Here is a 14,195-nt window from a genome sequence, read left to right as displayed (position 1 = left end):
CCTGTGCTTCTGAAATACAGTGATCACTCCTCTTCCTCCCTAGCAGTGCTAAACTCTTTTATTTTGCAATGTGAAGAAAAAACTTACTAAACGGCTGGGTCACTGGGGAGCTGGGTGCGTGGGTGGGTGACATCGACTGATGCAGTGGTGTTGATCTGGAGTCAGTTGGCCTAGATTCCCATTTGTTCTTAGTTGGCCGATGGTGAGTTACAGTGCTGCTGTGTGCATGGACAGGGGACAAAGTTGACAAGGAGCAAGGAATTTATTTAACTGGTGTAGCTGTATTCTGTTACAGAAGAAGAGCCAGTTCAAAAGATACGAAGATGATTATTCAGGATTGAATAATGTTCTTGATTTTCCATGCCACCATCTGAGACTTGTAGCATGAGACTAGTCCAAAGCCTGCTAGGCAGTCTGCTGCAGGGATGATATGCCTTAGTCATGATGTCTCACCCTGAATGAGCTGAGATGTGGTATTACTGTGCTGGGTATGGATATTGCCATAATTATCCACCCACCCACTCCCCACCATGTTGTTTTATAGTGTTTAAGACAAAAGGCACTAAATCAGACTCAATATGTCAATGACCAATTGACATCCCAGAAAGTTAGTTACTGTGAAGGGTAGGAAGCTGGTGATGGTTGAGGCCTGTGCAGCTTTAGGGTGGGAGACTGACTGCAACCTATTGAGCTTTGCTGTGTAACTCAGGTTTTCATACAGATTGCTGGGAGGTCGGATTCACCATGCATGTTTATTCCTTTTGTATTGATTCAGCGTGCTAAAGCGAAGACAGTTCAATACAGAGATCAGAAAGAGAAGAAACAAGGGCTGACAGTCTTTTTGTCATTTTTGGCAAAAATACTTGTACAGTATAAATGAGTTCGCAGAGCTGTGCAGCCCTGCCTTTGTGTGTTGAGAGTGCACATGATTTACTGCAGAAATCAGTTTAGCATAGCATAGCTGTGCAGATTCAGCAGGACCTACCATTATCTTGTCATGTTTTTTAGCAAATTGACTTTTACAAGGCAGCAATGCAAAAACATGAAAGAGAAATGTGCTGAACAACCCATCCCTTCTGGTTCCCCCATCCAGCGTGCGCTGGCAAATTTGTCACAGCTGCACCCACGGGCATGGTGGTGCTCAGCTCCCTCACTTGCAGGGTTTGGGCATTCTGTGTGCAAGAGCTGATGTGGGTCTTGATTTTATTACTGTGATCTCAAACTCTCAAGTTGCTGACTTTCCAACTAAGTATGGCAGTTCAGACATGGCTTTCTGTCATGTTTCACTTTACAGACTTAATAGGATTGCATTGGTACAACAAGAGTAACAAAAGCACTGTTAGCAAGATTTTGCAAATCTTACTACTTTTCAGCTCCACTCACTCACAGGCTGCAGTCTGGAATGGACAAAGAAGAATGGCCAGAAAGCAGGTAGGTTCCTGGGCTTGCCCTGACTAGCATTGCCTTTCACTGCCTCTGAAGGCAGAGTATAAAGCTAGATGCACTGCTGGTCTGACCATTTTCTGTGTTTTTAAAGTACATCTCTGTTCCAGTGTCAGCACAGAAGTAGCCATGGATACGGTGTTTTGGCGTTCTCAGACGTTTGGCAAATGTGCCTGGATTTTTGTTTATTTTTAAGGGGTTAATTTAAAATGTGTAAAACTTTCCTACCTTCTGGGAATTCAGGACATTCAGCCCATGTATGCCTCAGCAAATGGCTTCTATTTAATAACATCTTTGTACATTACCATTGAGAGATGGCTATCTCGGAGAGCTAAGCTGTGAATGTGCCCAAGGGTGAAAAAAGAACAAAAAACTAAGACTGAGGGGAGGGGAGATGGGAGAAAGTAATTTGGTTTTGTGGTTTTTTTTTTTTTCAGTGGATAATACGTGTGAAGGGTAGGGGTGGAGATGCTTTAAGGAGCATTCTGAGATAACAAAATAGCTTGCTTAGCTAAACAGAGTGGATTGAAATGACAGCCCTACCCATCCGTCCTTCCCTCTCTTCTGCGACCTGACCAGCGCTCAAGTAGCAGTGTTCATGTGTGGAGCAGGGCAGTATACAGCTCCTTTTCCTCTTCCCTTGGGTTTTGAGATGAAACTGCAGGGCTAGTGGTGTCTTCCCTCCATCTCCTGAGCTTAGCAACTTTTGTGTGAAGGAAGTTAATTGACCAATGCCACTGCCTGCCTCTCACAGTTGGACAAGTCCTCTGGCACCAGTGTGCGCCTGTGTGTCAGCACACTCCATGAACCTGCTCCACAAACACTGTCTCAAACCGCAGAGGTCATTTTCTTGAAGACATGGCTATTTCCTCAACAGAACTTTCCACTGTAGAAAGTATTTGTTTCCTATCCTTTCATCTGTGGAAACTATTTGTCACTTGAAAGACTCGCCTGGTTTTGAAGGTTAGCCAGGCAGACCAGAGGTGCTGGTGAGGGAGACCCATTCCGATGCAGCAGGTTTCAGATCCCTCTGCAGCCTGTCCCTGGTGTAGATTTTACTTCCTGCCACAAGTAATTGTCTTACAATCTTTTGAATGGCTCACTCAATACAAAAAACTCTACTCTGTATTAATGGTTAATGGGTTTTTCTAGCAGATGTGAAATTCAGTGAAACATATACAGTTTCTTTGGTTTTAACAGGAACAGATGATTTAATAAGCAGCTATAAATCTCTTGGGAATGTACAGACATAGTCAAACAGCACACTTCTGCCAGATTTTTCTACTGACTAGACTTAAAGCCTATGAGTCATAGTGGTCTGCTCCACTCCCCACCTTGGATGCCTGTTGTTGTTTTGGCTTTTAGAGGTGCTCTGTGCTGCACATAGTTTTTTTTTATCACCTTCTCCCGTTAATGAGCTAGCTTTTTCATCCAGAAGACAGGTTCAAGCAGTTGACTTTCATTATCTGTGTGTGCATGACATTTCCATTTCCTAGGCCAGTTTGTGTCTTTAAAATTATATAGTAAAAATGTTTGAGGATTATATTAATACAGCCTCCTAAATGGGCTTAGTAGTGGGAATCTGGTTAAATTTAAAGAGGTATAGTCAGCCTCTTTCTTAATACGGTAATGCTTTCCTTCCAGCAGTCTGTGGCCAACTTACGAAGTTTAATAAATTTATTATAACAGTATTTCTAATATATTCGGTTATCAGCTCCTTAGAGATAAGGAAGCCAAGAAAGAAAGCAGAAAGCTGTTTCAGTTACCTGTGGCTCATGCTGAATTGCAGGGGAGGGTTGTATTTCCTAAAGTATTGAAGTTACATTCCAAATGGACGTAAAATGGCACTGTGTTTTACAAATGTCTTATTTTATATTGTACTGGTCTGCTGGCTTTCCATAAGTGTCTTGGATGTCTAGGAACTGGGGTTGCAAGCTTTTAATTTGTTTTACAGTTGGTTCACAAACCATATGAATTACACTTGGGAGCCACTGTAGAGGAGGTGAGGTATTAGAATTGCTAAGGTTTGCTCCAGGCTGCACCCAGAGATGAAACCAGTGATAACACACAGACTTTGTGTGGAGTTTTTAACCATTGTGGAGGTTCTTGCAAGACAGGTGCAGTGCAGCTTATTTTGAGCACAGCTGGATGGAGGGGATTTAAAAAATGGCCCACAACATAGTTTTTTATATTTTTTTTTATCTTGCAGTGATTTAATATTTTACAGTGTGACCAGATACAAAATCTGTCTAAGAAAACTTGTGCAGAGGTCTGACTTCATCATACACAGGTGGGAAAAATCTAAATCTTTCCACTGGCTCAGGACTGTGTTTGCATTTGTTGTACTCTGCAACTGTGTAAATTGTGAGGAGAGTTTATGTCAGTGACAGGGATGATCAAGAAACCCTGTTCCTGTTTGGCTTTTTTCAGCCTGGAAGGAGTATCAGAAATGCTAAGATGTGAAGCAGGTTAAGAAACTGGAAACAGCCTTGGAGGTTGATTAATGTACAGAATTGTATGATGTCATCAGAGATGCGTATTGTATGAAACATATGGTGAGATTGCAGCCTACTGCATCATTCCAATACTGTTTGCTTCTGGTTTCTCAGTGCTTCAGAAAGCCAAACAGGTATTGTGTTACCAGGCGAAGAAAGCTATTCAAGGTCCTATAACTGGATGGTGTCAAAAACAGGAACAACATTTGATTCTTCTGACTCCTTGTTAGGTCCCTCCATACTGCACAGGAAGCACAGTAGAGGGTTTCAACCCTATGCGTATGTGGCAAAAAAAAAAAAAAAAAAAAAAAAAAAAAAAAAAAAAAAAAAAGCAGACCTTTCAGCTCTTTCTGGCAAACTGTGTTGCTTTATGTTTTCAGTAAGCACAGAGCTCTCATGTTTGCTGATGGGACTTTCACACATCAGGAAATCAGAAAACTGAAGTTGTAATCAGCATGTCTGTTCTTGAATGGGGAATTTTCCCCAAAGCAAGTTGTGATGCATGTTCCTAATGATTTGAATCTTACAGTTCAGACTTTCCATAAGCTGCTTCCAGCATTGTAGGCGCTAACTTGTGTTTGCAGTGAAGATATACACACCCAACTGCAAGGGTAACAGCCATAAATTACATGTTTAAATCTCGACATTACTCTGTGTGATTAATTGGGAGCTGCCAGTGCCTTTAGAAGTCTGGCTTTGCTGTGGCATTTAGATGGAGATGGTGCAGTGCTTTGGTGCCTGCGCTGTTGCAGGCCGGCTTAGGGGTTAGCTAGAAATCAAGACTTAGCAGAGCTTTTGCTAGCATTTCTTCACTGGCAGCAAGGTCTTTTGTAAACTTGCTGGTGTGTGGTCTTTGTGCACTAAATGGCTAACACTCAGCCTGTGTTGTGGGATTTCACCATTTTCATAGCATGAACAGTAAGCAGCAGCAGTTCCAGGGAGCGAGTTGTCCATCCCCTTAAAGCAATGTGCATAGCAATGGGGAGCATCATGTGACTATGTGGACCTTATCCAGTGTTTTAAAGGAAAAATATCTCTAACAGTGTCCTGGCCTATATAAGCTGTATAGTTTTCCCAGACTTGGAAGAAAAGCGCTGGTACTTTCCCAAGTTCCACCCTTTTCAGTTTGATGTAAAAAAAAAAAAAAAAAGTCAACTCTTGCTTTTCTTTTGTCTCTAAAATGGGAAATACTGTAATTAAAGAAGAAATCATCTTTTTTCATGGCAAGAGGCAAAACCTTATCTCAGAGTAATCTGTTTTGATAAGAGTAAAGCAGAATGTGTACTTTCTTTTTCTTTTTTTCTTTCCTTCTTCTTAAATAATAGCCTCTACTGTTAGTAGTGAAGATGAAACAGGTAGGTGTGTGATTCCCCAGCAGCCTAAAAGGGGATGTTGGGGGAGTCCTTCCTGGGATGTGGGGCTGTTTTCACAAACTTCCCACAGCTCTGTTTGGAAGAGCACACAGAATCGAAGGAGGAGGAATGACCTTGCTTTTAAGGCATTCATCTGGAGCTTGGGCACAGGGAGCTAAACTCCCAGCGCTGGGACTGGCTTCCTCTGTGGTCTGCAGTATGTTGCTCAGGAGATGTCTGTGCTGCACAATGGAGCTCAGCATAGAGGGCCCTGGAGGGGACTCCAGGAGGTCTGCGTGGCCCTACAGTGCATTGGGGCACTGTGTGGAGGCACGACCCTCTCCCTGAAAAAATACGGTTGCGCTGGTTCAGGCACTGCCTTGTACTGTTGGGGCTGTGCTGCTTCCAGTTTTGGAGTTATCATGGTTGTGGCTCATTTGGGCATCTCTGTACCATACTCCTTTGCTAAACCCAGGAAGCACTGGGGTACTGAGAAACTAACACAGAGTTCACAAAATGTTTTTGAAATGCCTGCATGGTCTGGTTCTGGATTTCTTTTGTTTTGCACAAGCTTATCCTAGTCATTCCACTGTCACTGACTTTCATTTCCTCCATGGCACTGGAAATCAGCTAGAAGGAAAGCTTAATTTCAGCTGTTTCTCATGGCCAGATGGTTTTCCAGGAAGTAAAAAGTTCTGATATCCCTTGGAATTCAGCTGACCCCAACTGCCTTCCAGGTCCTAACTATGATCTCAGGGGAAGCAGCAGAGCCTGGTGCTTAGAACCTGGTCGGCCACACACTGTCTGTGAGGGGCCACTGTGCAGCCTCATGCACAGAGCTACTTAACTCCTCTTTTCCAAGCAGCCACACAGGAGTGACATTTATTCAGCTTTGTAAAGCATGCTGAGAACCATGAATGAAAGAATGAAAGGAGCTGTGCATATTCAAAGCAATATTTTATCTGCTCTATCCAGAATAAAGAAGAAAATAGCTTTATTGTCTACAGCTTGAAAAATCTGCCTGCTGGGATGATTCTGACAATATGAAAACCAAACTTGTTATATGCCTAAGAAAACACATGCTGTTGCTGGCTTTGATTTTGATGGGGTGTAGGTGATGAGAGTAGTTCTGGGCTGGTGCCTGTAGTACCCTTCCTCCCCAGAGATGCTAAGCAGGGCTCACAGGCATCCTCCCAGCATGCTACCAGTAGTTCACAGGGTCTCCAGGCCAATTTGGAGGTTCAAGTCACAAATAACATACAGGAAGCCAGCTGGAGAAGTTAGCATGCAGATAAGTCATTGCTTTTTGTCCAAAGGAACATCAAACTGACACTTTCTTCTTAAAGTCTTTTGGCTAATAGTCTTTAAAAGATAAGATCTATCTAGGCGGAGAGGGTTGCATAAACTTCCTGTGAACTTTCATAGCTGATGATCAAAAGGAATCACAGAACATGTTGTCATTATTTATCTATCTATTTATTTATTTATTTAGAAATTCAAAGAGTGCACAGTGCTATTGGTTGTGATTTTTCTCATGTGAACAAGGTGATACTATACTGCATGCTCAGCCTTAGGCCCTTTTATTTTTCACTTTGAGTTTAAACTAAGAGCTCTTTTGCAGGGGGGGGAAATGCAAAAAATGCAACCACCACCCATATTCTGCTTCAGAAACCAGCACTGCATTGTTGAATATATCTATACTCATGTCCATTGCTTTGCTAAGAGGTCCTTTCCTCTTTATTAGCTCTGTAGGGCTAATGTAACGATAGAGGTGGCTCCCAAAAGCAGCCTCTTCTTTGTCTCACTACCTGAATGCCCGTACAGGAAGGGCTACTTTGATAACAATTTGAAAAGTGCCTCTTCAGGTGGGGATTGGCTTAAAGGATCTGTATTCCCACCATTTACATGCTCTCTGAAAAGGATTCTGCCCCTTTGTTCCCATTGAGTCAAAGTTTTGCAACACTTGTTCAGCTGCACACAGGATTTAGTCCTCCCAGAGTTACATTCTTGTGAGTCCTGCTTGCATTGCAATTCCAGGTGTGAGGGCATCTGTTTTTTAAATTGCTTTCTAGTCCCATGTGCAGCATCTTGTGTCGCAGGATGTGTGCTGTGAACAAGGGCAACAGAAAGCTGTCGGTTGGCTTTTACAGTAGTGAACTAAGACAAATTAAGATACTTCGCATTCGTATAGGGTCAAATCAGAAATGCTGTGGAATTTCAAACAACTTATTGACGTCTCTCCTGATATGGCTTGTTCCCAGAGGAAGCCTGCTTGTCTCATTTGCCCCTCTTCTTGAGACATAAATCCATGCTTGACTGGGGATATCTGCAGTAAAAAAAAGGTATAGGAAGAGACAAACACCTATAAAGGGCTAAATTCTCTTGTTGTGTCCAGACAGGACAAATAGTCCTCCCTCGAGGGCTTCCCCCCCTCCATGAGTTTTGGTCCTACAGCTTCCCGTCTTTCCTTTTCAGGCATGCCTGGGATACAGCACAGCCACACACAGGAAGGGTGTTGACTGGAGTGCAGATGGGTTGCAGACAGGGCTGGCTTGGGAGAGTTAAGGAGCAGGACTTATTTACATGAGGTTCCCACCTTTTGGTTATTGCTGTGGCTTGGCTAGTGCCTTGGCCTGGTGCCATCTGGCAGTTTGCAGCACTGGGATGTTGGGGGCTAGCTGAATTGGCTGCCTGGGCCCAGAGCCAGTTTGTATGGCTTGTTTGGCTTTGCACTGCTTTCTAGCAGGGTGAGCTGTAATATGTGTCTCCTGTCATGAATCAGACCATAGGTATGGATAATTCTCAAACCAGGCATTTACATGAGTTAATTCCACACTGTTCAGGTTTAAAATTGTTTTATTAAGGAATTATTCAGCTTGTTGCTCAGCAGATTTTCAACCTCATTAGTAGGTTTAGCATGGGGAGTGTGTCCCGGTTATATTGCCAAATGACGTCTTAAAGCTTTAATTGCCAAATAAAAACTCTCTTGCTCTCTCTTTTCTGAATTATATGTGTTACTAAAGTACCACTTTGCTAAAATATTGTAGCACATTTGGCATATTTTTAAGTTCTTTTGAAGTCAATGTTTAAGTGTGTTGCTGAATCAGGGCCTAAATAATAGTCACAAAATTAAGCCACTTTATTTCTGAAACAGTAATGCTGCACAGGAGTTGAATGTGCATCAGCTTTTTGTTGTGACCCCTCCTGGTACAGATATCCTCTTAGTTTCACTGAATCATTTAGCAATTTTTGCAAGTTGGTGTCTTGTACCCAGCTGAGACATCAGTGTCAGACCCAAGTATGGTAGGCTTTCATTTGCAGAATGAGATCAAACTGAAACGAGATATAGGGCCATAAAGGGATTGGCAGCATCTCAAAGAGTGCGCAGCTATGATTAGTCATTTCCTATATACATATAGTGTGCATGTGTGTGTATATATATACATCCACACACTTTTTTCTGGGTTAGTGAAATCAATACAGTGCTTCGAACATGATCCTTTTTGGGCTGTTAAAGTGGTCATGGAAATTTTTAATTCCTCTGCTAGAAGAGTGTTGTGGAAATACTATGGGTAATGGATCTGATACTGAAATGGGGGAAATAAAAATCATAGCTGACTGATCTTAGACCTAGACCTGTGCAGTCCCATTACAGCCAGGGAGCTCGTATGTTGGGTCAACTCCTTTGCAACTGTTTGCAGGGCTACAATATACTTTTGTACTACTTGCTATGATACCACAATCCTAGAAGAGATAATGCAGTGAGGCAAAATAGAAGTTAATGTGCCACTGATGTCAGGGAAAGTTTTACTCGCTTCAGTAAAATGATGCTTTTGGGCCACTTGCTGTATCGCTGTGCTCTTATGCTGTTGTGTAGGACTGTTAACAGCAAAGGCCAGTGCTGTGGACTGTTAATTCAAAGAAGTCGGTGGTGTTGTGGGACTGCTTCAAAGAGTATGGTGGCTGCTGTCCTGACAGTCATTGTCTTATCCCGCTTGGTAGTCACAGAATGCCCTGTGCGAAAGTATTGAGTGCTGGGCCTTTAAATAAAGCACAAAGAGCACAGTTTTTGTAGTGCATGCATGCTTTATATTATGAGCTGGTTGGGGCCTTTTCCCTTATTACCATACCTCTGCAAGTCACTGCCTGGTGATGAGGAAGTGCTGCTGCTGAGCTCTCTGCCTTTCCCAGTGAGGTCAGCAGGAGCTGCAGGCAATTGCCTTTCCATGGTATCAGGTTGAAAATGTACTGGGGCAGGGCACTCAAGCTTCACTTTTTGCTGTTAAGTCTTCAGTTATCTAAGTTCAAACAGATATGATCTATTGAGGTCATTGGAAAGATGGACAGTAACTGTGGTGTACAGATGGCACGAGGGGAAGAGAAATGAGCTGGTCATCCTCTCTGGGAAGGGGGAAGAAATCCTTCTGAAGGGCAGAAAGTTATTTGAGGAGGGTGGAAAAATTATAAATAATTTTACAAGAGTATTTTTATGTGGAACTTCATTTTATTTAAAAAATGCGAAGGAAAATGTTACTGAAGTCAGTGCAATGATTAATCTCTATTTACATCTACCAGAGATTTGTGCTGTTGTTGTGGTCAGCTTATTCTGTAGCTTATCTCTGGTTTTGTCTTTTTAAAGCCCGAAGTTGATGTTGTGTTTTCACCTACTGAAAGTGATAAAATTTCATGAGTCATTTAGGAGCAAATCTGATCTTTGTTTCCTTTCCCATTGCTGATGATGGCTGCTTGATTTGGAAAGCATTCAGTAAAGAATTTCAGACCATGCAGCTCGTGGGGAGAGTGGCTCATATTTCCCTTTCCAGTCTCAAGGGCAGAGGCGCCAGGTGTGCCCTGGTGAGGACTCTCTCACTACATACTCATCCTTTGCAGTGCATGTCTGCTCCTGCGTGCATCACATGGCTTCTGCATCCTGTGCTTGCGACCGCAGAGTGTAGGAAGGAGTGTGTTCAACCAGTCAGAAATGGGAAGTGTATCGGAAATAAGAAAGTAAACATCAGCCATGTGTGAGTAATGGATTGCCTGTCTTCTGCAGGGGATGAGGATACATGTTCTAATGTTCTCTGGTCACAGTGTAGCCATGACACTGTAATTAGTGTAGTTCAAGCTGTTCATCATGTCTTCCATTTATGATCCCAGACTCTGTCCTGATCCTAAATTTTGTTCTGAGGTATTGATGTGCTTATAGAAAAGCTCAGTGAGAAAAAAGTGAAAAGTGGGAATGGTTCTTGTTTCACTGCGGCCAATTTGACCAAAATATGTCAAGGAGAATACGGCAAGGAATTGATTAGGAGTGTACTCACGAGGCTTAGAATAGAAATGTGCTTGTCTGGGGTCTTCCGTGATAGTCACGGGCCCAAGAGCAAAGCTTGGGCCATAGTTTTAGTACTGTGCTTCATACCTACATATTTGTGCATATGTAATATATTTTAATGACTTCATTTGTTTTATTTGAAACTTTAAACTGTAACTGAGTATGTATGTAATGCAATGAGCATTTTCAATTGTTTATAAATGCTTGCTTGTATGCTCGCCTGAGATCCTTGCCAGATATGCAGATGTGGTCACCTAATGAAGTGTTAGAGAGCCTTGCGATAAACTCTGGAATGGGATGTGATGCATACTCCCATGCTACCAGTAATGGGTCGCTAGAAAATCTGAGACTGATCAGCCATTTCACCTGTATGTCGATCAATTCCTAAGTTGTTGGTGGTTTTGTGTATGTGGTTTGGTTTGTTGGGTTTTTTTTAATTACTTCATGTCCTTGAGCACTCCCTTTATGGTAATATAGGGTAAAACATTCCTTTCTTGGGAGGAGCTACACGTCTCCCTCTTTCCCCAGTTACGCTGCTAAAACTGAGCCTACTTGCAGTGTGCAATGAGTTTAATTCAGTTTATACACCAAGGGGAACTTTTCAAGACAAAACATGTCATAATTTTTTATATTTGGCTTATGTGGTTCTGCTGGGCTTCACTGGTGCATTCTTAAGGGAACTTAGTGTGCACTTGCAAGCTTAGCATGTGGCACTTTCAAGTCTAGAAAAACTGTTTCATGTGATGTCATTTCAGCATCTTCTGGATTCTTGACAGCTGAAGTATCTGTCCTTTTATATTCATCTACCTGTGAACAGTCGGTACGCAGTTTTTGGTAACAGTGTAAAATACACTTTCATGTATATGCCTTTGGGTAGTGTTTTTGACAGAAAGGTGGTTTAAGTGTACAATCCACTGGGAGCTCTGTCACTCACAAAATGTAGAGGTTTCAGAATTACATTCAATAATATGCTCCAGTGTAGTTTATATCTTATAATAGCTATATGGAGAGAAAGGTGTTCCCATAAGATATCTTGGCTATCTCACTGTCTAGTGTTCTTTTTTTAATTCTACCTTTGCAATCGTGTTAGAAACACAACCAGAAGAGTAATATCTTGGAAGTCTCCTTGTGTATAAACCTAGCTGTGTTAATTATGTGATGTACATACACATTTTCTTGCATTCAGCTCTCTAAATAACATATGAAGGTTACATATGCTCATTTTATTTTAAGTTTTTAATGGAGGGGTGGAAGACCGTAACAGCATAATGAAGTGGTTAATAGAGAAAAAAGAAATTGGTTTCCTGCTTAGTATGGCATAGTCAGCTTTGCAATTCTGTGCCCGCTAGAGGGACTGTTGCTTATACTACTCATTGCAGAAACGAGAGTCTTGCAGTCCCTGTAGTATCTATTATGAAGTTTTAAAACTTTGAATGACTGACTCGGGTTAAAATCTCTAAAGAGTAAGTCTCCAAGCTATTTCTCAAAGGGTAAAAACTTTGGGCACAGTGCTGCTGTTCTGAGTCCAAATACTTTTTGCTGAATTTCTTTACTAAATCTTATTTTTCTTTCTTTGTAAAAGTATTTTCTGTTCTCTTGATTTATCAGTCCAGGCTTTCCTATATGACATTGCTGGGGATTAATTTATAATTCTTTTTGTCAAGGAAAAAATGTTGTGTCTCTTTATTTATGTTTGGAGGAAGTTTTGTTTTGCAACCATGGTGCCAGTGAATATGGTAAATTAATCAGTTTTTGTATTCACAAACGTCACTGAAATGGGTTTCTCCTTTAACTGGGAGATACTGAGTTTTGAGTAAGAGGCATGTACACTTAGAGTCAGTATGAGAAGTTCCAAATGTATCTGTTTTTTCTTGTTTAGCTGGGGGATTCTTTCCTGTTTGAGTTGCATGTTCCTGACCTGCACATTTTTTTTTTCTTAATTGCAGAAACATGAAAGAATACAGGAAGTCCTGCATGACCATGATGAATACCTGCACTAATTAAGTCACTGGCTGGGTACTGGGAGAACAGCAAGGTAAGCAGTCAGGCCATGCCAGCAGCATTTCTCGTAATCTGCATGATTGTATTTCAACAAAGCCTTAGTGCTTTCAGATATCAAATTCATAACAAGTCAGGCGAAGACAAATACCCCGCAGGTTTGAATGCAATAGTTTTACTTTTAGTTCAAAGCTTTGGCAAGCAAACATCTCTGTTTTCCTTCTTGGGGGGGAAAAGTACAAGTTCTGTGGTGTGGTTGTTTTTTTGGGGTTTTTTGTTGTTGTTTTTTTTTTTTTTTTAAAAGGCAATATCTCTAATTTCAGCAATCGATTCATGACCAAAGCTCAGCTTCCTGGGCTGACTCTAGGGAGGGCTTGGAGGAGGGGTGGAATGCTTCAAAAACTTAGCTGATGAAAAGGCATGCTGTTTTGTGGATGCCTCCCAGAATTGTTTAAATCTGTGTGTGTGTGTGTCTGTGTGTATGCGCGCGTATGAAAAGAGAGAGAGAGAGATATCTCCATGGCAACTGGCCTGGCCAGTCTGTGTTCTCTGCAATCATTTTAGCTGGAATCAGTGCTGTGAAAGGTCATATGAAGGAGTTGTGGGAAGCACAGCAGGTATTAGACGCTAAACGACTGGTTTTCTGATTGCTTCAGATAATAAGACAGAGTTTTGTCTGGGAAATACAAATCTGAGAATGGAGTGGAAAGGGAAATGCTCCAAACTTCAGGTAACAAAAAATGCCTTTTTAATGTTATTTCCTCCCATTTTTAAGTTTGGTGTTTTGGTTTTTTCCGTGGTGTTTACTCTCAGCCGAGTGTCTGAGTGAGCTTGGATTCCCTGGCTCTGGGGAATGATGTCATGCAGCAACAGTTGGATTCTATTAGCCAGGGAAAGAGGAAACATCCTGCATTTTTGGGGGAGAGGAAAAAAAAAGATACTTTGGCTCTTTGTTGAATCTTGTGCAAAGACTGCAAGAAATGTTTTTTAAAAAAGTTTCTAACAAATTAATTCCCAGAAAATGTCATTTAGGATCTAGACAGCACCAAACTTTAAAACCGCTGCAACAATTACTCCTATACGCAAGAAAATAATTATGGAAGTGTTACAAAATTCAGAAGATGTTTCTTTCTTCTTGGATGCTCCTATGTTCATCTTTAATGAGAAAATTAATTGCACCGTAATTAAGGAGAGGATTTGGAACCTCTTTGCACTTGAGAAGAACCTTTAGCAATTCTCTGGAGAATGTGCTGCTAAAGAGTTTCTTCTGGGCTGGGCTCTGTCTCAAATTGCTGCTTATGAATAGATGATGCTGGCAGCATTGTTCTTAATAAGGTTTTCAGTCCTGGGCTATGTTTTTCATAGCTTTAAACCAGCCTTTTTGGGAGAGGGTAGCAGGGCAAGAAAGCAGAAAACTAACAATTTAGCAATTTGAAAGGGTCTTTTTCCCCCGCCTTTCCTCAGAGACGTTTGCTAAATGCTGTATTCGATACTCAACATTAGGATAGCATGCATAGCATTTTAAGCTATTAATGATTAATGTACGACTGCTGTGTCCTAATGAAAAGGCTTAGA

The 14,195-nt window shown here is 41.6% G+C and overlaps 1 protein-coding gene across 5 annotated transcripts in view; it reads left to right on the top strand.

Moving 5' to 3' along the window:
• DENND2B (DENN domain containing 2B) overlaps positions 1 to 14,195 on the top strand; it is a 176,669-nt gene that overhangs the window by 24,915 nt on the left and 137,559 nt on the right. For 4 of the 5 annotated variants that reach the window (XM_037402018.1, XM_037402019.1, XM_037402023.1 and 1 more), the window contains one exon: positions 12,569 to 12,657. The gene's annotated coding sequence lies outside the window, so the exon portion shown is untranslated. Of the gene's footprint in view, positions 1 to 12,568; positions 12,658 to 13,207; positions 13,351 to 14,195 lie in introns of those variants that run through there. The other variant, XM_037402020.1, reaches the window with a different exon arrangement.

This window comes from Falco rusticolus, chromosome 10, assembly GCF_015220075.1.
Source record: "Falco rusticolus isolate bFalRus1 chromosome 10, bFalRus1.pri, whole genome shotgun sequence".
Taxonomy (NCBI): domain Eukaryota; kingdom Metazoa; phylum Chordata; class Aves; order Falconiformes; family Falconidae; genus Falco; species Falco rusticolus.
Note: the sequence above shows the minus strand (reverse complement) of the source record. Positions and strands in the feature narration are given on the sequence as shown.